The sequence below is a fragment of the Arachis hypogaea genome, chromosome 16 (assembly GCF_003086295.3).
Source record: "Arachis hypogaea cultivar Tifrunner chromosome 16, arahy.Tifrunner.gnm2.J5K5, whole genome shotgun sequence".
Lineage (NCBI taxonomy): Eukaryota > Viridiplantae > Streptophyta > Magnoliopsida > Fabales > Fabaceae > Arachis > Arachis hypogaea.
In genome coordinates, this window is record NC_092051.1 from 60771704 (window position 1) to 60795678 (window position 23975).

The following is a 23975-nucleotide window of genomic DNA, read 5'->3' on the forward strand; positions in this document are numbered from 1 at the left end:
CAGCAATTTCTGGGCTGTTTTCGACTCAGTTTGCGGCCTAGAAAACACAGATCAAAGGCTATAAAGTGGGGGAATCCATTCATTCATAAGAATAAGCTCATAATTCATAATTCTTAGTTTTAGATGTAGTTTTTGGAGAGAGAGGTTCTCTCCTCTCTCTTAAGATTTAGGATTTAGATTTTTAGAATTAGGATTCCTCTCAGTTTATGGTTATTTCTCAATTTCAGGTTCAATTTTCTTCAAATTATATTTGTCTTCTACTTTTAGATACTCTAATACTTTTATTTGTTAATTACTTTCATATTTATGATTGTTTTATTCTATTTAAGATTGCTTTTAATTTAATTTAGATAATTTCTTCCTTTTGGCTCTAGTTAAGTAATTGGTGATGCTTGAGTTATCAAATAAAACAGTGGTTGTAATTGGGAGTTGCTGATTAATTTGAGTTCCAATAACTTTAGCCTTTCCAAAGGAAAGACTAGGACTTGAGGGATCAAATTAGTTCTTTCACTTAACTTACCTTCATGGTTAGAGGTTAACTAAGTGGGAGAAAAATCCAATTCTCATCACCATTGATAAGGATAACTAGGATAGGACTTCTAGTTCTTATACCTTGCCAAGAGTTTTATTTTATAGTTATTTATTTATTTTACATGTCATACTTCTTTCTTACTTTCAAAACCCCCAATTTACAAGACTCATAACCAATAATAAGAACACCTCCCTGCAATTCCTTGAGAAGACGACTGATGAGCGGATAATTTATACACTTTTTGACATTGTTTTTAGTATGTTTTTAGTAGGATCTAGTTACTTTTAGGGATGTTTTCATTAGTTTGCAATTCCTATGAGTTTGTGTGTTTTTTTGTGATTTCATGTATTTTCTGGCTGAATTTGAGGGACTTGAGCAGAAATCAGATTCAGAGGTTGAAGAAGGACTGCTGATGCTGTTGGATTCTGACCTCCCTGCACTCAAAGTGGATTCTCTGGAGCTACAGAACTCGAAATGGCGCGCTTCCAATTGCGTTGGAAAGTAGACATCCAGGTCTTTCCAGAAATATATAATAGTCCATACTTTGGCCAAGAATAGATGACGTAAACTGGCGTTCAACGCCAGCTCTCTGCCTAAATCTGGCGTCCAGCGCCAGAAAAGGAGCCAAAACCAGAGTTGAACGCCCAAACTGGCACAAAAACTGGCGTTCAACTCCAAGAAGGACCTCTACACGTGCCACACTCAAAGCCCAGCCCAAGCACACACCAAGTGGGCCCCGAAAGTGGATTTATGCATCAATTACTTACTCATGTAAACCCTAGTAGCTAGATTATTATAAATAGGACCTTTTACTATTGTATTAGGCATCTTTTGATCACCTTAGGATCTTAGGAACATCTGGGAACGCATAGTTCTTAGACCATGGGGGCTGGCCTCTCGGCCATGCCTGGACCTTTCACTTATGTATTTTCAACGGTAGAGTTTCTACACTCCATAGATTAAGGTGTGGAGCTCTACTGTTCCTCAACGATTAATGCAAACTACTACTGTTTTCCATTCAATTCATCTTATTTCGCTTCTAAGATATCCATTCGCACCCAAGAACATGATGAAGGTGATGATTATGTGTGACGCTCATCATCCTTCTCCCTTATGAACGCGTGCCTGACAAACACTTCTGTTCTACATGAAATAAGCTAGAATGAATATCTCTTAGATCTCCTAACCGAAATCTTCATGGCGTAAGCTAGAATGATGGCGGCATTCAAGAGAATCCGGAAGGTCTAAACCTTGTCTGTGGTATTCCGAGTAGGATTCGATGAATGAATGACTGTGACGAGCTCCAAACTCGCGATTGCAGGGCGTTAGTGACAGACACAAAAGGATAGTAAATCCTATTCTAGCATGATCAAGAACCGACAGATGAATAGCCGTGCCGTGACAGGGTGCGTCAGCATATTATTCACTGAGAGGATAAGATAAAGCCATTGGCAAGGGTGATGCCTCCAAGTTTTTGGCGCCGTTGCCAGGGATTGTTCGAGTTTGGACAACTGACGGTTCATCTTGTTGCTCAGATTAGGTAATTTTCTTTTTGTTTTATTTTCAAAAATATTTCTAAAATTTTCTCATCTGTTTTTGAAAAAAAAAAATTTAAAAATGTTTTCAAAAAATTTTTTATTCAAAATTTTTAAGAATGAATTCTAGTGTTTCAGGAAGCATGTTGAAGCCTGGCTGGCTGTAAAGCCATGTCTATTCCTTTGGGAATGAGTATGTTAGGCATGTCATATCTGAATTACATGCTGAAGCTTGGCTGGCCATTGGCCATGTCTAGTGTTTTGGACCGGAGCTTTCATTGAAGGCTTGGCTGGCTAGTGAGCCATGTCTAATTCCTGGACTGAAGCTTTAGACTAAGAATGCAAGATTCTGGAATTCATATTAAAAATTTTGGAATCCTTATTTTCCTTTTTCAATTAATTTTCGAAAAATACCAAAAAAAAAAAATTAGAAAATCATAAAAATCAAAAAATATTTTGTGTGTTTCTTGTTTGAGTCTTGAGTCATATCATAAGTTTGGTGTCACTTGCATATGCATCCAGCATTTTTTCGAAAATTTCATGCATTCATAGTGTTCTTCATGATCTTCAAGTTGTTCTTGGTAAGTCTTCTTGTTTGATCTTGATGATTTTTTGTTTTGTGTCTTTTCTTGTTTCTCATATGCATTCTTGAATTCCTAGTGCGTAAGCATTAAAGAATTCTAAGTTTGGTGTCTTACATGTTTTCTTTGCTTTAAAAATTTTTCAAAAATATGTTCTTGATGTTCATCATGACATTCAAAGTGTTCTTGGTGTTCATCTTGACATTCATAGCATTCTTGCATGCATTCATTGTTTTGATCTAAAAATTTCATGCATTGCATCATTTTTCTTGTTTTTCTCTTGCATCATAAAAATTCAAAAATCAAAAAAATATCTTTCCCTTTTTCTCTCATCAAATTCGAAAATTTGAGTTGACTTTTTCAAAAATTTTTAAAATCAAGTTGTTTCTTATGAGTCAAATCAAATTTTCAATTTGAAAATCTTATCTTTTTCAAAATCTTTTTCAAAAATCAAATCTTTTTCAAATTTCTTAGTTATTTTCGAAAATTTCAAAAATATTTTTCAAAAATCTTTTTCTTATTTTTATACCAAATTTTCGAAAATAACATAATCAATTAATGTTTTGATTCAAAAATTTGAAGTTTGTTACTTGCTTGTTAAGAAAGATTCAAACTTTGAGTTCTAGAATCATATCTTGTGATTTCTTGTGAATCAAGTCATTAATTGTGATTTTAAAAATCAAATCTTTTTTTCAAAAACTAATTTCTATCATATCTTTTCAAAAATATCTTCTCATCTTATCTTTTTCAAAAATATCTTTTCAAAATATCTTTCCTAACCTCCTAACTTCTTATCTTTTCAAAATTTGTTTCAACTAACTAACTAACTTTTTGTTTGTTTCTTAACTTTTTCAAAACTACCTAACTAACTCTCTCTCTTTAATTTTCGAAAATATCTTCCCTCTTTTTCAAAAACTTCTTTTTAATTAACTAATTATTCTTATTTTTATTTTTAATTTTACAAATTTTTCGAAAAAATACTAACAATTTTCAAAAACCATTTTTCGAAAATCACTAACTCTTTTTCAAAATAATTTTCGAAAATTATCTCTCCCCCATCTTATTCTATTTATTCATTCATATCCTAACATCTCATCTCACATCTCTGCCATCCTCACAGTTGTGTTTCTTCCATTATATTACATTCTTTGTCTCCCCTTCTTCTTCTACTTACACAGGGATCCCTATACTGTGGTATAAAGGATCTCTATTATTATTATTATTTTCTGTGCCTTCTTCTTTGTCATATGAGCAGGAGCAAGGATAAGAACATTCTTGTGGAAGCAGATCCAAAACCTGAAAGGACTCTAAAAAGGAAACTAAGAGAAGCTAAAATACAACAATCCAGAGATAACCTTTCAGAAATTTTTGAACAGGCAGAGGAGATGGCAGCCGAAAATAATAATAATGTAAGGAAGATGCTTGGTGACTTTACTGCACCTAATTCCAATTTACATGGAAGAAGCATCTCCATTCCTGCCATTGGAGCAAACAACTTTGAGCTGAAACCTCAATTAGTTTCTCTGATGCAGCAGAACTGCAAGTTTCATGGACTTCCATCTAAAGATCATTTTCAGTTCTTAACTGAATTCTTGTAGATATGTGATACTGTTAAGACTAATGGAGTAGATCCTGAAGTCTACAGGCTCATGCTTTTCCCTTTTGCTGTAAGAGACAGAGCTAGATTATGGTTGGATTCTCAACCCAAAGACAGCCTGAACTCTTGGGATAAGCTGGTCACGGCTTTCTTAGCCAAGTACTTTCCTCCTCAAAAGCTGAGCAAGCTTAGAGCTGATGTTCAAACCTTCAGACAGAAAGAAGGTGAATCCCTCTATGAAGCTTGGGAAAGATACAAACAGTTGACCAAAAAGTGTCCCTCTGACATGCTTTCAGAATGGACCATCCTGGATATATTCTATGATGGTTTATCTGAGCTATCAAAGATGTCACTGGACACTTCTGCAGGTGGATCCATTCATCTAAAGAAAACGCCTGCAGAAGCTCAAGAACTCATTGACATGGTTGCTAATAACCAGTTCATGTACACTTCTGAAAGAAATCCTGTGAGTAATGGGACGCCTATGAAGAAGGGAGTTCTTGAAGTTGATAATCTGAATGCCATATTGGCTCAGAATAAATTATTGACTCAGCAAGTCAATATAATCTCTCAGAGTCTGCATGGAATGCAAGCTGCATCCAACAGTACTCAAGAGGCATCTTCTGAAGAAGAAGCTTATGATCCTGAAAACCCTGCAATAGCAGAGGTAAATTACTTAGGTGAACCTTATGGAAACACCTATAACTCATCATGGAGAAATCATCTAAATTTCTCATGGAAGGATCAAAAGCCTCAACAAGGCTTTAATAATGGTGGAAGAAACAGGTTTAACAATAATAAACCTTTTCCATCATCCACTCAGCAACAGACAGAGAACACTGAACAAAATGCTTCTAATTTAGCAAATCTAGTCTCTGATCTATCCAAGGCCACTGTAAGTTTCATGAATGAAACAAGATCTTCCATTAGAAACCTGGAAGCACAAGTGGGTCAGCTGAGTAAAAGGATCACTGAAATCCCTCCCAGTACTCTCCCAAGCAATACAGAAGAGAACCCAAAAGGAGAGTGCAAGGCCATTGACATAAGCAAAATGGCCGAACCCAATGAGGGAGAGGAAGACGTGAATCCCAAGGAGGAAGACCTCCTGGGACGTCCAGTGACCAATAAGGAGCTTCCCTCTGAGGAACCAAAGGATTCTGAGGCTCATCTAGAGACCATAGAGATTCCATTGAACCTCCTTATGCCCTTCATGAGCTCTGATGAGTATTCCTCTTCTGAAGAGAATGAGGATGTTACTGAAGAGCAAACTGCCAAGTTTCTTGGTGCAATCATGAAGCTGAATGCCAAATTATTTGGCATTGATACTTGGGAAGTTGAACCTCCCTTGTTTATCAATGAACTAAGTGATCTGGATCAACTGACATTGCCTCAGAAGAGACAGGATCCTGGAAAGTTCATAATACCCTATACCATAGGCACCATGATCTTTAAGGCTCTGTGTGACCTTGGTTCAGGAATAAACCTCATGCCCCTCTCTGTAATAGAGAAACTGGGAATCTATGGGGTGCAAGCTGCTAGAATCTCATTAGAGATGGCAGACAACTCAAGAAAACAGGCTTATGGACAAGTAGAGGATGTGCTAGTAAAGGTTGAGGGCCTTTACATCCCTACTGATTTCATAGTCCTGGATACTAGAAAGGAAGAGGATGAATCCATCATCCTAGGAAGACCTTTCCAGGCCACAGCAAGAGCTGTGATTGATGTTGACGGAGGTGAAATAGTCCTTCAATGGAATGAGGACTCCCTTGTGTTTAAAACTCAAGGATCTCCCTCTGCAACCATGGAGAGGAAGCAGAAAAAGCTTCTCTCAAAGAAGAGTCAACCAGAGCCCCCACAGTCAAACTCTAAGTTTGGTGTTGGGAGGCCACAACCAAACTCTAAGTTTGGTGTTGAACTCCCATATCCAAACTCTAAGTTTGGTGTTGGAGAGTCTCAACAAAGCTCTACATATCTGTAAGGCTACATGAGAGCCCACTGTCAAGCTATTGACATTAAAGAAGCGCTTGTTGGGAGGCAACCCAATTTTTATTTATCTAACTATATTTTCCTTAGTTATATGTCTTTGTAGGTTCATGATCATGTGGAGTCACAAAATAAACAAAAAAATCAAAAACGGAATCAAAAACAGTAGAAGAAAAATCACACCCTGGAGGAGCATCTGTCTGGCGTTCAGCGCCAGAACAGAGCATGGTTCTGGCGCTGAATGCCCAAAATGGGCAACTTCTGGGCGCTGAACGCCAGAACAGGCATGGTTCTGGCGTTCAACGCCAGAAATGGCACACAAATGGGCGTTGAACGCCCAAAATGGCCACCAGCCTGGCGCTGAACGCCCAGAGTTGGGTACAAAGGCATTTTTACATGCGTAATGGGTGCAGGGATGTAAATCTTTGAACACCTCAGGATCTGTGGACCCCACAGGATCCCCACCTACCTCCACTCACTTCTTCTCACCACTCTCTTTCACACAACCCCATCCACTCTTCCCCATAAACCTACCTCATAAACTCCACCTACCTTCAAAATTCAAAACCAATTTCCCACCCAAACCCACCCATATGGCCGAACCTTAACCCCCCCTCCCTTCCCTATATAAAGACCTCCATTCTTCATCAAATTCACACAACACACCCCTCTACACTCCTCTTGGCCGAAACCACATCTCCCTCTCCCTCTCCATATTTCTTCTTCTTCTTCTTCTATTCTTTTGTTTATTGCTCGAGGGCGAGCAATATTCTAAGTTTGGTGTGGTAAAAGCATAGCTTTTTTTGTTTTTCCATTACCATTGATGGCATCTAAGACCGGAGGATCCTCTAGAAGAGGGAAAGGGAAGATAAAAGCTTCCACATTCGAGTCATGGGAGATGGAAAGGTTCATCTCCAAAGCCCATCAAGACCACTTCTATGATGTTGTGGCCAAGAAGAAGGTGATCCCTGAGGTCCCTTTCAAACTCAAAAGAAATGAGTATCCGGAGATCCGACATGAAATTCAAAGAAGAGGTTGGGAAGTTCTAACAAATCCCATCCAACAAGTCGGCATCCTAATGGTTCAAGAGTTCTATGCCAATGCATGGATCACCAAGAACCATGATCAAAGTAAGAACCCGGATCCAAAGAACTATGTTACAATGGTTCGGGGGAAATACTTAGATTTTAGTCCGGAGAATGTGAGGTTGGCGTTTAACTTGCCCATGATGCAAGGAGATGAACGGCCCTACACAAGGAGAGTCGACTTTGATCAAAGGTTGGACCAAGTCCTTATGGACATATGTGTAGAAGGAGCTCAATGGAAGGTTGACTCCAAAGGCAAGCCGGTTCAACTAAGAAGATTGGACCTCAAGCCTGTAGCTAGAGGATGGTTGGAGTTTATTCAATGCTCAATCATTCCCACTAGCAACCGGTCTGAAGTTACTATAGACCGGGCCATCATGATCCATAGCATCATGATTGGAGAAGAGGTGGAAGTTCATGAGATTATACCTCAAGAACTCTATAAGGTGGCTGACAAGTCCTCCACCATGGCAAGGTTAGCCTTTCCTCACCTCATTTGCCACCTATGCAATTCGGCTAGAATTGACATAGAGGGAGATATCCTCATTAAAGAGGACAAGCCCATCACTAAGAAAAAGATGGAGCAAGCAAGAAAGCCCAGTCATGGAGCTCAAGAGGCGTATGAAGCTCATTACCATGAGATCCCTGAGATGCCTCAAATGCACTTTCCTCCACAAAATTATTGGGAGCAAATCAACACCTCCCTAGGAGAATTGAGTTCCAATATGGGACAACTAAGGGTGGAACATCAAGAGCACTCCATCATGCTTCATGAAATAAGAGAAGATCAAAAAGCAATGAGGGAGGAGCAACAAAGACAAGGAAGAGACATAGAAGAGCTCAAGAACATCATTGGTTCCTCAAGAAGGAAACGCCACCATCACTAAGGTGGATTCATTCCTTGTTCTTCTTTCTTCTGTTTTTCGTTTTCTATGTTATGTGCTTAGCTATGTTTGTGTCTTCATTACATGATCATTAGTAGTTAGTAACTTTGTCTTAAAGATATGAATGTCCTATGAATCTATCACCTCTCTTAAATGAAAAATGTTTTAATTCAAAAGAACAAGAAGTACATGAGTTTCGAATTTATCCTTGAACTTAGCTTAATTATATTGATGTGGTGACAATGCTTCTTGTTTTCTGAATGTATGCTTGAACAGTGCATATGTCTTTTGAAGTTATTGTTTAAGAATGTTAAATATGTTGGCTCTTGAAAGAATGATGACTAGGAAACATGTTATTTGATAATCTGAAAAATCATAAAAATGATTCTTGAAGCAAGAAAAAGCAGCAAAGAACAAAGCTTGCAGAAAAAAAAAAATAGGCGAAAAAAAATAATAGAAAGAAAAACAAGCAGAAAAAGCCAAAAGCTCTTAAAACCAAGAGGCAAGAGCAAAAAGCCAATAACCCTTAAAACCAAAAGGAAAGGGTAAATAAAAAGGATCCCAAGGCTTTGAGCATCAGTGGATAGGAGGGCCTAAAGGAATAAAATCCTGGTCTAAGCGGCTAAACCAAGCTGTCCCTAACCATGTGCTTGTGGCGTAGGTGTCAAGTGAAAACTTGAGACTGAGCGGTTAAAGTCAAGGTCCAAAACAAAAAAAGAGTGTGCTTAAGAACCCTGGACACCTCTAATTAGGGACTTTGGCAAAGCTGAGTCACAATCTGAAAAGGTTCACCCAATTATGTGTCTGTGGCATTTATGTATTCGGTGGTAATACTGGAAAACAAAGTGCTTAGGGCCACGGCCAAGACTCATAAAGAAGCTGTGTTCAAGAATCATCATACTGAACTAGGAGAATCAATAACACTATCTGAACTCTGAGTTCCTATAGTCATTCTGAACCTCAATGGATAAAATGAGATGCCAAAACTATTCAAGAGGCAAAAAGCTATAAGTCCCGCTCATTTGATTAAAGCTATGTTTCATTGATAGTTTGGAATTTATAGTATTTTCTCTTCTTTTTATCCTATTTGATTTTCAGTTGCTTGGGGACAAGCAACAATTTAAGTTTGGTGTTGTGATGAGCGGATAATTTATACACTTTTTGACATTGTTTTTAGTATGTTTTTAGTAGGATCTAGTTACTTTTATGGATGTTTTCATTAGTTTTTATGTTAAATTCACATTTCTGGACTTTACTATGAGTTTGTGTGTTTTTCTGTGATTTCAGGTATTTTCTGGCTGAAATTGAGGGACTTGAGCAGAAATCAGATTCAGAGGTTGAAGAAGGACTGCTGATGCTGTTGGATTCTGACCTCCCTGCACTCAAAGTGGATTCTCTGGAGCTACAGAACTCGAAATGGCGCGCTTCCAATTGCGTTGGAAATTAGACATCCAGGGCTTTCCAGCAATATATAATAGTCCATACTTTGGCCAAGAATAGACGACGTAAACTGGCGTTCAACGCCAGCTCTTTGCCCAAATCTGGCGTCCAGCGCCAGAAAAGGAGCCAAAACCAGAGTTGAACGCCCAAACTGGCACAAAAACTGGCGTTCAACTCCAAGAAGGACCTCTACACGTGCCACACTCAAAGCCCAGCCCAAGCACACACCAAGTGGGCCCCGGAAGTGGATTTATGCATCAATTACTTACTCATGTAAACCCTAGTAGCTAGATTATTATAAATCGGACTTTTTACTATTGTATTAGGCATCTTTTGATCACCTTAGGATCTTAGGAACATCTGGGAATGCATAGTTCTTAGACCATGGGGGCTGGCCTCTCGGCCATGCCTGGACCTTTCACTTATGTATTTTCAACGGTAGAGTTTCTACACTCCATAGATTAAGGTGTGGAGCTCTACTGTTCCTCAACGATTAATGCAAACTACTACTGTTTTCCATTCAATTCATCTTATTTCGCTTCTAAGATATCCATTCGCACCCAAGAACGTGATGAAGGTGATGATTATGTGTGACGCTCATCATCCTTCTCCCTTATGAACGCGTGCCTGACAAACACTTCTGTTCTACATGAAATAAGCTAGAATGAATATCTCTTAGATCTCCTAACCGAAATCTTCATGGCGTAAGATAGAATGATGGCGGCATTCAAGAGAATCCGGAAGGTCTAAACCTTGTCTGTGGTATTCCGAGTAGGATTCGATGAATGAATGACTGTGACGAGCTCCAAACTAGCGATTGCAGGGCGTTAGTGACAGACGCAAAAGGATAGTAAATCCTATTCCAGCATGATCGAGAACCGACAAATGAATAGCCGTGTCGTGACAGGGTGCGTGAGCATATTATTCACTGAGAGGATAAGATGAAGCCATTGGCAAGGGTGATGCCTCCAGACGATTAGCCGTGCCGTGACAGGGCATTGGATCATTTTCCCGAGAGATGACCGAAAGTAGCCATTGACAGTGGTGATGTATCACATAAAGCCAGCCATGGAAAGGAGTGAGACTGATTGGATGAAGATAGCAGGAAAGCAGAGGTTCAGAGGAACGAAAAGCATCTCCATTCGCTTATCTGAAATTCCTACCAATGATTTACATAAGTATCTCTATCCCTATTCTATTATTTATTATTCGAAAACTCCATGACTATTTTATATCCGCCTGACTGAGATTGGCAAGGTGACCATAGCTTGCTTCATACCAACAATCTCCGTGGGATTCGACCCTTACTCACGTAAGGTATTACTTGGACGACCCAGTGCACTTGCTGGTTAGTTGTATCGAAGTTGTGACAAATTATGAATGTGTAATCACGATTACGCGTACCAAGTTGCTCACGTTCCAGAAATAGTTTGAGCCTGGACATCACAATTTCGTGCACCAACGACCCGAGGTTTAAATACTCGGTTATCAATTTCAAAGGGGTTTGTTACTTGTGACAACCAAAACGTTTGTAAGAAAGGACTTTTGTTGGTTTAGAAGCTATACCTGCAACGAGGATTTATCTGCAAATTTCTAGACCACACAAAAGTTCTCTCTTCAAAATGGCGCCGTTGCCGGAGAATTGCAAACGTCTGCCTTATTATTGGTTATTGTAAATATTTACTTTTTGCTTGTTTATTTGTTTTTATTTTTGTTTTTATTTTTGCTTTTTAATAAATTAAGAGGTTATTGGTTTTTATTTAGTTATTAAAATTTTTTTCAAAAATTTGTTCTTCGTGTTCATCTTGACCTTCAAGTTGTTCTTAGTTATTTTCTTTGTTTTGATCTAAAAATTTTAAGTTTGGTGTCATTTTATTGTTTTTTTCTTTCCTCATTAAACTCAAAAATTCAAAATTTAAAACTCAAATTCCAAATTTCAAATTTCAAATTTCCAAAATTCAAATTAAAAAAATTTTAAATTCAAATTTCAAAATTTCAAATTTCAATTTTCAAAATTCAAATTTCAAAATTTAAAATTCAAATTTCAAATTTCAAAATTTAAAATTTCAAAATTCAAATCTTTTTTCATATCTTTTTCAAAATCTTATCTTATCTTATTTAAAAAAAAAATCAAATTTCAAAAATTAATATTCAAAGTTCAAATTTCAAATTTGAAATTTCAAATTTCAAAATTCAAAATTCAAAAATTTAAAATTCAAAATTTCAAAATTTCAAATTTTGAAATTTAAAATTCAAATTTTAAAATTTAATTTTCAAATTCAAAATTTAAATAACTTTTTAATTTAAAATTTGTTTTTATTTTCGTTTTTAATTACTATTATGAGTTCTCACGCCTCTCGCTTTGAGTTTGGTTCCAATGTTGTTGCAAGGAATGGAAATTATAATAGAAACATGCATTAATGTCAAAACAATCAGAGATGGAAGGAGCCACGAGGATCTGATCAATCCTTCCGGCAACAACACCTTCCACAGTACCACAGACAAAGACCATTCCACGATGCATACCAAGACAATAGTTATGGTGGACCCTTCCGTGACAACCAACATCCACCAAATTACTATAGTCAAGAGCCATTCCAGGGGGCATACCAAGATGATAGATATGATGGACCCCATCATATACCTATGACCCACCTCCTCAACACAACTCTGGACCACCATACTCACAAGCCCCTTTTCACCATTCACCTCCATATGACCCTAACCCGTATCCACCATACCAACCACCTTATGAGCCAGATGAACCATACACAGAACCACCCCCATTCCAACACAACTACTCTCATGAACCACCACCTCAATATTCACCATCTCCATATCATTATCAAGATGAACCACCTTCCTATTATGAACCCTCTCTCCCAACCAATGAACCCTCATATCCACCCCAACCTCCAATGGATGACAGACTTCGTGTTATTCTTCAAGGGCAAGAAAGGATGAATAAGAGTGTGCTAAATTTCACGGCCTCCTTAGGCGAGTTAGTAAATATAATAGCCTCCCGACATCTGAGAACTCAAAATGCTCCCATGGCTACATGTGGAGAATCAAAAGAGGAGCAAAGCATGAAGGAGACACTAGAAACTTCGGTGGACAATGAGGAACATGGCTTTGTACTGGAACAAGTGGAGGAAGCCATAATAGTTGTAGAGGAAGAAATAGTTGAAGACTTGGGAGATGTTGAACCTCCATGGAAAAGTCAAGACATAGAGCCTCCTTCCAAGACGGTTGCATTTGATGTTGAGGAGGGTGTACAACCTCTAAGGCATACCCTGGTTGAAGACTTGGAAGAGCTTAATCAAGAGATGGAGATTCAAGAAAAAGAGGCACAACCACCCATGCCCTTGGTGAGAAATGAAGAAGAGATTGAATTGGAAAAAAGCTACCAAGAGGAAGAGGTTGAAATTGAAGAAGCTTGCAAGGAGGTGGAAGATGTCAAAGAAGAGCACAAGGGAGTGAAGCTTGCAAGTCCATTAGAAACCCCTCCCCCTAAGTTGCCATCATCCTTCACAACATTTAAGTGGGTAAAATTCATATCCCTTAGCTTTCTAATTCCACTTGAATATGGGCTACTGGAGACGGATGGTCAACTTAGAGCTCTTTGTGGCATTAAGAGTAAGTGGAAGATGATTAGTGGTAAGAATTGTCATGCAAGGTTCAATATGGTTGCATGCTCCAAACTGAAGTGTCATGGTTGGAAGAATACTAAATTGTATGGGTCTAGGAAGCTATTTGGATGCCTCAGTAAGAATTCAGATTGCTTACCACCCGGTTGGAACACTAATGATCAACAAGAAGACGGGTGCAAAAGCAAGGTTTGGGACCCCGGAATTCATTCTGGCAATCAACACTCTTGGGGCCTTGTCACTTGCTTTAACTTACTTGAAGGCTTTCTGCGCCTAGTTTGGGATCCCGGAGGCCATTGGAATCACAAACATTGGCGGAGATTTTCTGGATGAATTCAAGCACAAGCCACCATAACAGGAAGTTCATCCAATGTCCAACTTAAAGACTTTAACTAAATGTGCTAGGTGGGAGACAACCCACCATGGTATGATCGTTCCTTTTTTATTTTTATTTAGTTTAATTTGTTTTCGAGTTTTATTTTATTTTATTGTATTAAACCTGGAGTTTTGCATAACATTCATATTAGCATTGCATTCTGCATTTTTCATGCATAAAAAAAATAATAATAATCGCACGCAACGCGACAGCGTCGCCGACGCGCCCGCGTCGCCAGTGCATTGGGAAGAAAAGAAAATTGAACAGAGAGTCACGCGAGAGCGTGGCTAGAGGCGTGCCTCTGGCACAAAATTGATCCACGCGACTACATCGCTGACGCATCCGTGTCATGTGGGAAAAATGCCTCCCACGCGTCCGTGTCACCCACGCGAACGCGTGGCCCTGTAAAATCGACGTAAACGGGTGTATGGCAGAGAGTTATGATGGAGTGGGGCTGGAATGGTGCTAGCAGCACAAGCCCTACCACGCGAACGCGTCACCCTCGTGTCCGCGTCCTTTTGGAAGTGTAGCCATTCACGCGATCACGTCAACCACGCGACTGCGTCACCCGAAAATTTGGCAAAAAGAGTTTTAAAACAGAGAGTTGCGCTACCGCGAGGCTGCTCTCTCACTAATCGCACAAATCAGGTCACACGATCGCTTGACCCATGCGTCCGCGTCACCTGACCTTATCACGCACTACGCGACCGCGTCACTCACGCGTCCGCGTCACATGCGGGGCACAGCTTATCCAGATCAGCCATATATCTTATCTTTTCTTCTCCAATCCTAATTTTTCTTATCTTTTCTTACTTTCTTCTTCTTCATCTCTTTCTATTTCATTTAATTTATTTGCATACTTTCATTCATTGCATTATTTTCATTGGTGTTAGAAATTTATTTGGGTCATTATTTTCTATATTTTTTGTGGATTATTAAAGGAATTGTTTGACAATTATATATTACCTTTTAAAGGGTTGCTTGAATGTTCAATTTAATACTTTCAATAGCTTATTTACCATGCCTGCTATGTGTTGTGAAAAAGCCCGTATGGCATTGTGCACTATTTTTCGATTTCTTTCTATCTACTACTCTAAATGCTTGCTTTTCACAAAACCCTTTTTATATTTTATTATGTAAATATAATTGTTACTACAAACATGTTGTTAGTTTGAAAGACTTGGTAATCTAACTTGGACATTGAATGCTTGATCTATGTTACTCATGCCTTTGCCAGCATGCCAATAAACATCTTGCATTTAATTGTCATTACATGCACTTGCTATATTTCCAATGATGAACTTTTTACATGTAGTCATGACCATGTGTTAACGTCATTCTTCTTTATTGTGAATTGATTACCACCTTTCCTGCTCTCTTCCTTGCTCTAACCCTTAGCTTTAAAAGTTACCTTCTTTTTCCCTTTTCAGGATGGCCACCAAGAAGGGTAAAGAGAAAGCTACTCCCAAACCACCGGCAAGGAAAGGAACAAAAAGAGCCCCAGCTGAGGAACCACAACCCCCATCCACTTGTACATCTTAGCATGCACCGAGGACGGTGCAATCTTTAAGTGTGGGGAGGTCGATACCGACTTTCAGGGGTTAGTTACCTTCTTTCCAACACCAATACTCTATTTTCTTTGTTTGTTCATTGTCGCATTTGCATATTTGATTGCATATTTGTTTGATTTTATGCATTTAGTCACTACTTGGTTAAAGTAATAAATTTCTTTTTAGGACTCTATTTTTGAAAATTTTCACTAATTTAAATTGAAAAATTTTTTATGTTAAAACTTGCTTGAAGTTGTATTTGGAACATGAATTATAGCCAAGAACACACAACCTGTGAGATTTTGAGCTTATTTATATGGTTACATTATTTAACCATAAATTTTTATTCTTGTGTGTTTTCTTCCCTATGATTGCAATCTTTGCTTTGTTCCATTCTGTATGTCCATTATTTAGTATATTTACATGCTTGCATATGATTGAGGCCATTATTTGAATTTTTACTCACTTATCCCAAATAAGCCTACCCTTTCAATCACCTTTGTTTGCCACCTTGAGCCTTTTTAATCCCATTTATTCTATATTTTATCACATCACTAGCCTTAAGCAGAAAAATAAATTAAATACCCCAATTGAATCTTTGGTTAGCTTAAGATAGAGATTGTGCATCAACTAAGTGTGGGGAAATTGTGGGAACATGGGTTAATAAGGGAATATATCATGTTTCTAATTTATTTGAATATTGGGAATTTGGGAACCTACTCATGAAAAACCAAAATAGAAAAAATAATGGAAAATCCATGTGAATTGATAAGTTATGTTTATTTCTCTACAAAAAAAAGAGAGAAAAATCCAAAAATATTCAATAAATAAGTAAATAAATAAGGGGACAAAATTACCCCAATGCTAAGTTAATAAAAGATCAATGCACATGTGATAAAAGTAAAGAAATATCAAAAATTTGGTACATGAGTATGGGAATCATACAAAAGTGGGAATTATGGGTAGTTAGGAATGAATTTATCAGTATATAGAGTATATGTATATTAGGTGAGAGCTTAGGTTAGTCAAAGATTTATATTATAGCTCACTTGGCCATACATGTACCCTTACCTTTACCTCAGCCCCATTACAACCCTGAAAAGACCTCATGATATTTGCATTAGTATGCTAAATATTTGTTGATTGGTTAGATGAAGAACAAGATTTAGAAAGCATGATTAGAGAAGAATAGAGTGATTAACCCTAGACACTTGAGAGATTAGAGTGATATACACTACCAGTAAGGATTCAATGCTTGATTCTATGTTCTCTACTTTCATGAGCTATCTTCTTACAAGTCTACTTGCCTTTTATTATATAATTTGAATTAGTGGAATTTGATTCATATTTGTCTTGGAGAACTTATTTACTTTTAACCAAGTAGGTAGAAACATCTTAGCATGTAGTTGCATTCTTATAGATAGGTTGCATTTCGTACATTTTACCATTCCTCTTCACTCCTTTATAGCTTCTCTTTAGCTTAGCATGAGGACATGCCAATGTTTAAGTGTGGGAAGGTTGATAAACCACTATTTTATGGTTTATCTTATGCTAATTTGAGTGGTTTTTATCAGATTTTCACCCACTAATTCGTATGATTTGCATGAGTTTACATTCTCCTTCCTGATTTTGTGCTATGATTGAAAACATGCTTCTTTGGCCTTATATTCGCTAATATTAATCCTCTCTCATTATAATTAGATGCCTTGATATGGGCGTTAAGTGATTTCAGAGATTACAGGGCAGGAATGGCTTGGAGGATGGAAAGGAAGCATGCAAAAGTGGAAGGAATACAAGAAGTTGAAGGAACTGCAAAGCTGTCCAGCCTGACCTCTTCGCACTAAAACAGTCATAACTTGAGCTACAGAGGTTAAAACAATACGGTTTCAGTTGCGTTGGAAAGCTAACGTCTGGGGCTTCAATTTGATATATAATATGCCATAGTTGCTCTGATGCTAGGTGACGTGAACGCGTGCTCCACCTAGACGCGTCGCAATGACGAAAATCAGCGTGGCAGATTTCTTCTCCAGCGATTTCTGGGCTGTTTTCGACCCAGTTTGCGGCCCAGAAAACACAGATCAGAGGCTATAAAGTGGGGGGATCTATTCATTCATAAGAATAAGCTCATAATTCATAATTTTTAGATTTAGATGTAGTTTTTAGAGAGAGAGGTTCTCTCCTCTCTCTTAGGATTTAGGATTTAGATTTTTAGAATTAGGATTCCTCTCAGTTTATAGTTATTTCTCAATTTCAGTTTCAATGTTCTTCAAATTATATTTGTCTTCTACTTTTAGATACTCTAATACTTTTATTTGTTAATTACTTATGTTGCCCATTTGATTCATGAATCTTTCCATGTTATGACTTAAATTTATGTTTAAATGCAATTTGAAGTATTTCAGATTTATTATTGTTTTATTCTATTTAAGATTGCTTTTCATTTAATTTAGATAATTTCTTCCTTTTGGCTCTGGTTAAGTAATTGGTGACGCTTGAGTTATCAAATAAAACAGTGGTTGAAATTGGGAGTTGCTGATTAATTTGAGTTCCAATAACTCTAGCCTTTCCAAAGGAAAGACTAGGACTTGAGGGATCAAATTAGTTCTTTCACTTAACTTACCTTCATAGTTAGAGGTTAACTAAGTGGTAGAAAAATCCAATTCTCATCACCATTGATAAGGATAACTAGGATAGGACTTCCAGTTCTTATACCTTGCCAAGAGTTTTATTTTATAGTTATTTATTTATTTTACTTGTCATACTTCTTTCTTACTTTCAAAACCCCCAATTTACAAGACTCATAACCAATAATAAGAACACCTCCCTGCAATTCCTTGAGAAGACGACCCGAGGTTTAAATACTCGGTTATCAATTTCAAAGGGGTTTGTTACTTGTCACAACTAAAACATTTGTAAGAAAGTACTTTTGTTGGTTTAGAAGCTATACCTACAACGAGGATTTATCTGCGAATTTCTAGACCACGCAAAAGTTCTCTCTTCAGTGCCTCTGACTTGAGGTAATTGATTATGGGGATCATCCACCCTTGATCCTGTGCTGATATAGTTAGGACCTTTTCTTCCTCGAAGATTGATGGGTTTTGCAGCGTTTCCTGGATGAGGCTTCTATTATTGCCCCCTTGTTTGGTGCTGGCTAACTTTGAGAGTGCATCAGCTCGAGCATTTTGTTCCCGAGGTATATGTTGGACCTTATATTCCCCGAGTTGTCCGAACTGTTCTCTAGTCTTGTCCAAATACTTTTTCATGGTGGAATCCTTAGCTTGGTAGCTCACATCTATTTGTGAGGTAACTATTTGGGAATCTTTGAAGATGGTGAGCTTTTAAACTCCTACCTCCTTAGCCAGCCTCAATCTAGCCAGTAATGCCTCGTATTCAGCTTAATTATTTGACGCAGGGAATTCAAACTTTAGTGAGAGTTCGATTTGGGTTCCCTGATCACGTTCTATTATCACACCTATGCCACTCCCGGTTTTATTTGAAGAGCCGTCCACGTAGGGATTCTATTTTGTGGGATTTCCCGGGGTATCAGTGTACTCAGCAACGAAATCGGCCAGATACTATGATTTGATGGTAGTCCGGGCTTCATATTGAAGGTCAAATTTGGACAACTCGACTGCCCACTGCAGGATTCTTCCAGCTAAGTCTGTCTTCTGTAGGATGCCTTTTATGGGCTGGTTGGTCCTAACCTTGATAGTGTGTGCTCGAAAGTAAGGGTGGAGTCATCGAGAGGTGAGTAAGAGTGCGTATGTGAACTTTTCTATCTTTTGATAGTTCAGTTCGGCCCTTTGTAAAGCTTTGCTGATGAAGTAGACGGGTTGCTGCCCAACTTCGTCTTCTCTGACTAGGGCTGAGGCTGTTGCCCGATTTCCTACTGCGAGATATAATATGAGTGCTTCTTTCTCCCGTGGTCGGGTAAGAATGGGTGGTTGCCCCAAGAAAATTATGAAGTCTTGGAAAACTTGCTCACACTCTGTTTTCCATTCAAACCACTTTTCTTTCCTTAATGTAGCGTAAAAGGGGAGAGATCCGATGGCTGACCCTGCTAGAAACCTGGACAGGGCCGCAAGTCTTCTGTTGAGCTGTTGTACTTCTTTGACGCAGGTCGGACTTTTCATGTCGAGTATAGCCTGACATTTATCTGGGTTCACCTCAATTCCTCTTTGCGTGAGCATGAAGCCCAAGAATTTGCCAGCTTCTACCACAAAGGTGCATTTTGCGGGATTTAGTCGTATTTCATGCTTTCTGATGGTGTCAAATACCTTGGCGAGGTCGGACAATAAGGATTTCTCATTTTATGTTTTTACCAGCATATCATCTACGTAAACCTCCATTAACTTCCCAATATGGTCAGCAAAGACTTTGTTCATCAATCTTTGATAGGTAACTCTTGCGTTTTTGAGCCTGAATGGCATGACGATATAGCAGTAATTTGCCTTTGGGGTTAGGAACGAGGTTTTTCTTGATCGGGTGGATACATCGGGATTTGATTGTATCCTAAATAAGCATCCATGAAGGAGAGGTACTTGTATCCGGATGAAGCATCTACTAGAGTGTCTATGTTTGGGAGCGGTAGGGATCTTTTGGGCAGGCTTTATTGAGATCAGTGTAGTCAGTACACATCCGCCACTTCCCATTTGATTTTTTTACCAAAACAATGTTGGCTAGCCATAACGGGTACTTAACCTCCCTTATGAACCCTGCTTCCAGTAAGGCTTGCACCTGTTCTTCCATAGCTTGAGACCTTTCCGGTCCGAGCTTCCTGCGCTTCTACTGTTTTGGCCGAGATCCGGGATATACCGCCAATTTGTGACACATCAGTTCAGGATCTATGCCTGGCATGTCTGCGGCCTTCCATGCGAAGAGGTCGGCGTTATCCTTTAGGAACTATATCAGAGTTTCCTTTAAGTCTCCTTTTAAAGTTGCCCCTATGTATGTTGTCTTATCCCGGGCATCACCGATTTGGACTTCTTCAGTCTTGCCTTCAGGTTGTGAACGAAGTTCCTCGTGGGCTCGTATTCCCCCGAGTTCGATAGTGTTGACTTCCCCTTCTTTTGGGTTACCTTTGAGGTTCAGACTTTCATTGTAACAGCGTCGCACAGTTTTTTGGTCTCCTTTTATCATGGTGATCCCTTCTGGGGTTAGGAATTTCATGCAGAGATGCGGAGTTGAGACCACTGTAGTGAGCTGGTTTAGTGTTGTCTGGCCTATTAGGAATTTCATGCTTTGTTGAATCTTTCCATATAGTTGCGAAGACTTTCCCGATCTCCTTGCTTGATTTCTAATAGGCTTGGGGTGTGTTTGGCATTGTCCTTCTAGATGGAGAATCTGGCGAGGAATTTTTTGGCTAAGTCGTCAAAACTTGCGATGGATATAGGTGGCAAGCTGTCGAACCACTTTATTCCTGTCTTGGTTAAAGTGGTCGGGAAGGCCTTACAACGGATTGCATCTGAGGCATCTGTGAGATACATCCTACCTCTGAAATTACTGAGATGATAGCTTGGGTCCGATGTGCCATTGGTACGCGGAATCGTGATTACACTTTAATTATGTAAAATTCATTGCTCTTTCTTTCCCTGGAAATGGCGCCAAAAACATGATGCCAAGACCATGGTTCACAACTCCGTGTAACTAACCAGCAAGTGCACTGGGTCGTCCAAGTAATACCTTACGTGAGTAAGGGTCGAATCCCACGGAGATTGTTGGTATGAAGCAAGCTATGGTCACCTTGCAAATCTTAGTTAGGCAGATATAAATTGATAACGGTGTTTTCGAATAATAATTAATAGAATAGGGATAGAAATATTTATGTAATTCATTGGTGAGAATTTCAGATAAGCGAATGGAGATGCTTTCGTTCCTCTGAACCTCTGCTTTCCTGCTATCTTCATCCAATCAGTCTTACTCCTTTCCATGGCTGGCTTTATGTGATACATCACCACTGTCAATGGCTACTTTCGGTCATCTCTCGGGAAAATGATCCAATGCCCTGTCACGGCACGGCTAATCGTTTGGAGGCATCACCCTTGTCAATGGCTTCATCTTATCCTCTTAGTGAAAATGGTCAACGCACCCTGTCACGGCACGGCTATTCATTTGTCGGTTCTCGATCATGCTGGAATAGGATTTACTATCCTTTTGCGTCTGTCACTAACGCCCCGCAATCGCGAGTTTGGAGCTCGTCACAGTCATTCATTCATTGAATCCTACTCGGAATACCACAGGCAAGGTTTAGACCTTCCGGATTCTCTTGAATGCCGCCATCATTCTAGCTTACACCACGAAGATTCTGGTTAGGAGATCTAAGAGATACTCATTCAGTCTAAGGTAGAACGGAAGTGGTTGTCATGCACGCGTTCATAGGGAATGATGATGATTGTCACGTTCATCACATTCAGATTGAAGTACGAATGAATATCTTAGAAGAGAAACAAGATGAATTGAATGGAAAACAGTAGTACTTTGAATTAATCTTTGAGGAACAGCAGAGCTCCACACCTTAATCTATGGAGTGTAGAAACTCTACCGTTGAAAATACATAAGTGAAAGTCCAGGCATGGCCGAGAGGCCAGCCCTCAAACGTGATCTAAGATAGCATACAACTGATCAAAGATGGTCAAAAAGACGTCTAATACAATAGTAAAAGGTCCTATTTATAATAAACTAGCTACTAGGGTTAGCAGAAGTAAGTAATTGATGCATAAATTCACTTCTGAGGCCCACTTGGTGTGTGCTTGGGCTGAGCTTTAACTTTGCACGTGCAGAGGCCATTTGTGGAGTTGAACGCCAGGTTTTGATCCATTTCTGGCGTTCAACTCTGGTTTTGGATCCTTTTCTGGCGCTGGATGCCAGAATTGGGCAGAGAGCTGGCGTTGAACGCCAGTTTGCGTCATCTAAACTTGGCCAAAGTATGGACTATTACACATTTCTGGAAAGCCCTGGATGTCTACTTTCCAACGCAATTGGAAGCGCGCCATTTCGAGTTCTGTTGCTCCAGAAAATCCACTTTGAGTGCAGGGAGGTCAGAATCCAATAGCATCAGCAGTCCTTCTTCAACCTCTGAATCTGATTTTTGCTCAAGTCCCTCAATTTCAGTCAGAAAATACCTGAAATCATAGAAAAACACACAAACTCATAGTAAAGTCCAGAAATGTGAATTTAACATAAAAACTAATGAAAACATCCCTAAAAGTAACTAGATTCTACTGAAAACATATTAAAAACAATGCCAAAAAGCGTATAAATTATCCGCTCATCACAACACCAAACTTAAATTGTTGCTTGTCCCCAAGCAACTGAAAATCAAATAGGATAAAAAGAAGAGAATATACTATAAATTCCAAACTATCAATGAAACATAGCTCCAATCAAATGAGCGGGACTCAGAGTTTTGGCATAATGAAACTGAAAAACATAGCTTTTTGCCTCTTGAATAGTTTTGGCATCTCACTTTATCTATTGAGGTTCAAAATGATTGGCATCTATAGGAACTCAGAGTTCAGATAGTGTTATTGATTCTCCTAGTTCAGTATGATGATTCTTGAACACAGCTATTTTATGAGTCTTGGCCGTGGCCCTAAGCACTTTGTTTTCCAGTATTACCACCGGATACATAAATGCCACAGACACATAATTGGGTGAACCTTTTTAGATTGTGACTCAGCTTTGCTAAAGTCCCCAATTAGAGGTGTCCAGGGTTCTTAAGCACACTCTTCTTTTGCTTTGGACCTTGACTTTAACCGCTCAGTCTCAAGTTTTCACTTGACACATACACGCCACAAGCACATGGTTAGGGACAGCTTGGTTTAGCCGCTTAGACCATGATTTTATTCCTTTAGGCCCTCCTATCCACTGATGCTCAAAGCCTTGGGATCCTTTTTATTTGCCCTTGCCTTTTGGTTTTAAGGGTTATTAGCTTTTTGCTCTTGCCTCATGGTTTTAAGAGCTTTTGGCTTTTTCTGCTTGCTTTTTCTTTTTCTTTCTATTTTTTTTCGCCTATTTTTTTTTCTGCAAGCTTTGTTCTTTGCTGCTTTTTCTTGCTTCAAGAATCATTTTTATGATTTTTCAGATTATCAAATAACATGTTTTCTATTCATCATTCTTTCAAGAGCCAACATATTTAACATTCTTGAACAACAACTTCAAAAGACATATGCACTGTTCAAGCATACATTCAGAAAACAAGAAGCATTGTCACCACATCAATATAATTAAGCTAAGTTCAAGGATAAATTCGAAACTCATGTACTTTTTGTTCTTTTGAATTAAAACATTTTTCATTTAAGAGAGGTGATGGATTCATAGGACATTTATAACTTTAAGACAAAGTTACTAACTACTAATGATCATGTAATGAAGACACAAACATAGATAAGCACATAACATAGAAAACAAAAAACAGAAGAAATAAGAACAAGGAATGAATCCACCTTAGTGATGGTGGCGTTTCCTTCTTGAGGAACCAATGATGTCCTTGGGCTCTTCTATGTCTCTTCCTTGTCTTTGTTGCTCCTCCCTCATTGCTTTTTGATCTTCTCTTATTTCATGAAGCATGATGGAGTGCTCTTGATGTTCCACCCTTAGTTGTCCCATATTGGAACTCAATTCTCCTAGGGAGGTGTTAATTTGCTCCCAATAGTTTTGTGGAGGAAAGTGCATTTGAGGCATCTCCAGGATCTCATGGTGATGAGCTTCATATGCCTCTTGAGCTCCATGAGTGGGCTCTCTTGCTTGTTCCATCTTTTTCTTAG

General features: G+C 38.7%; 1 non-coding gene across 1 annotated transcript; it reads right to left on the bottom strand.

Moving 5' to 3' along the window:
- Window positions 1–4429: 4429 nt before the first annotated feature.
- On the bottom strand, window positions 4430–4537 carry LOC112761504 (small nucleolar RNA R71). Its single transcript, XR_003181897.1, has one exon. It is a non-coding gene; the product is annotated as a small nucleolar RNA R71 (small nucleolar RNA).
- Window positions 4538–23975: the final 19438 nt, after the last annotated feature.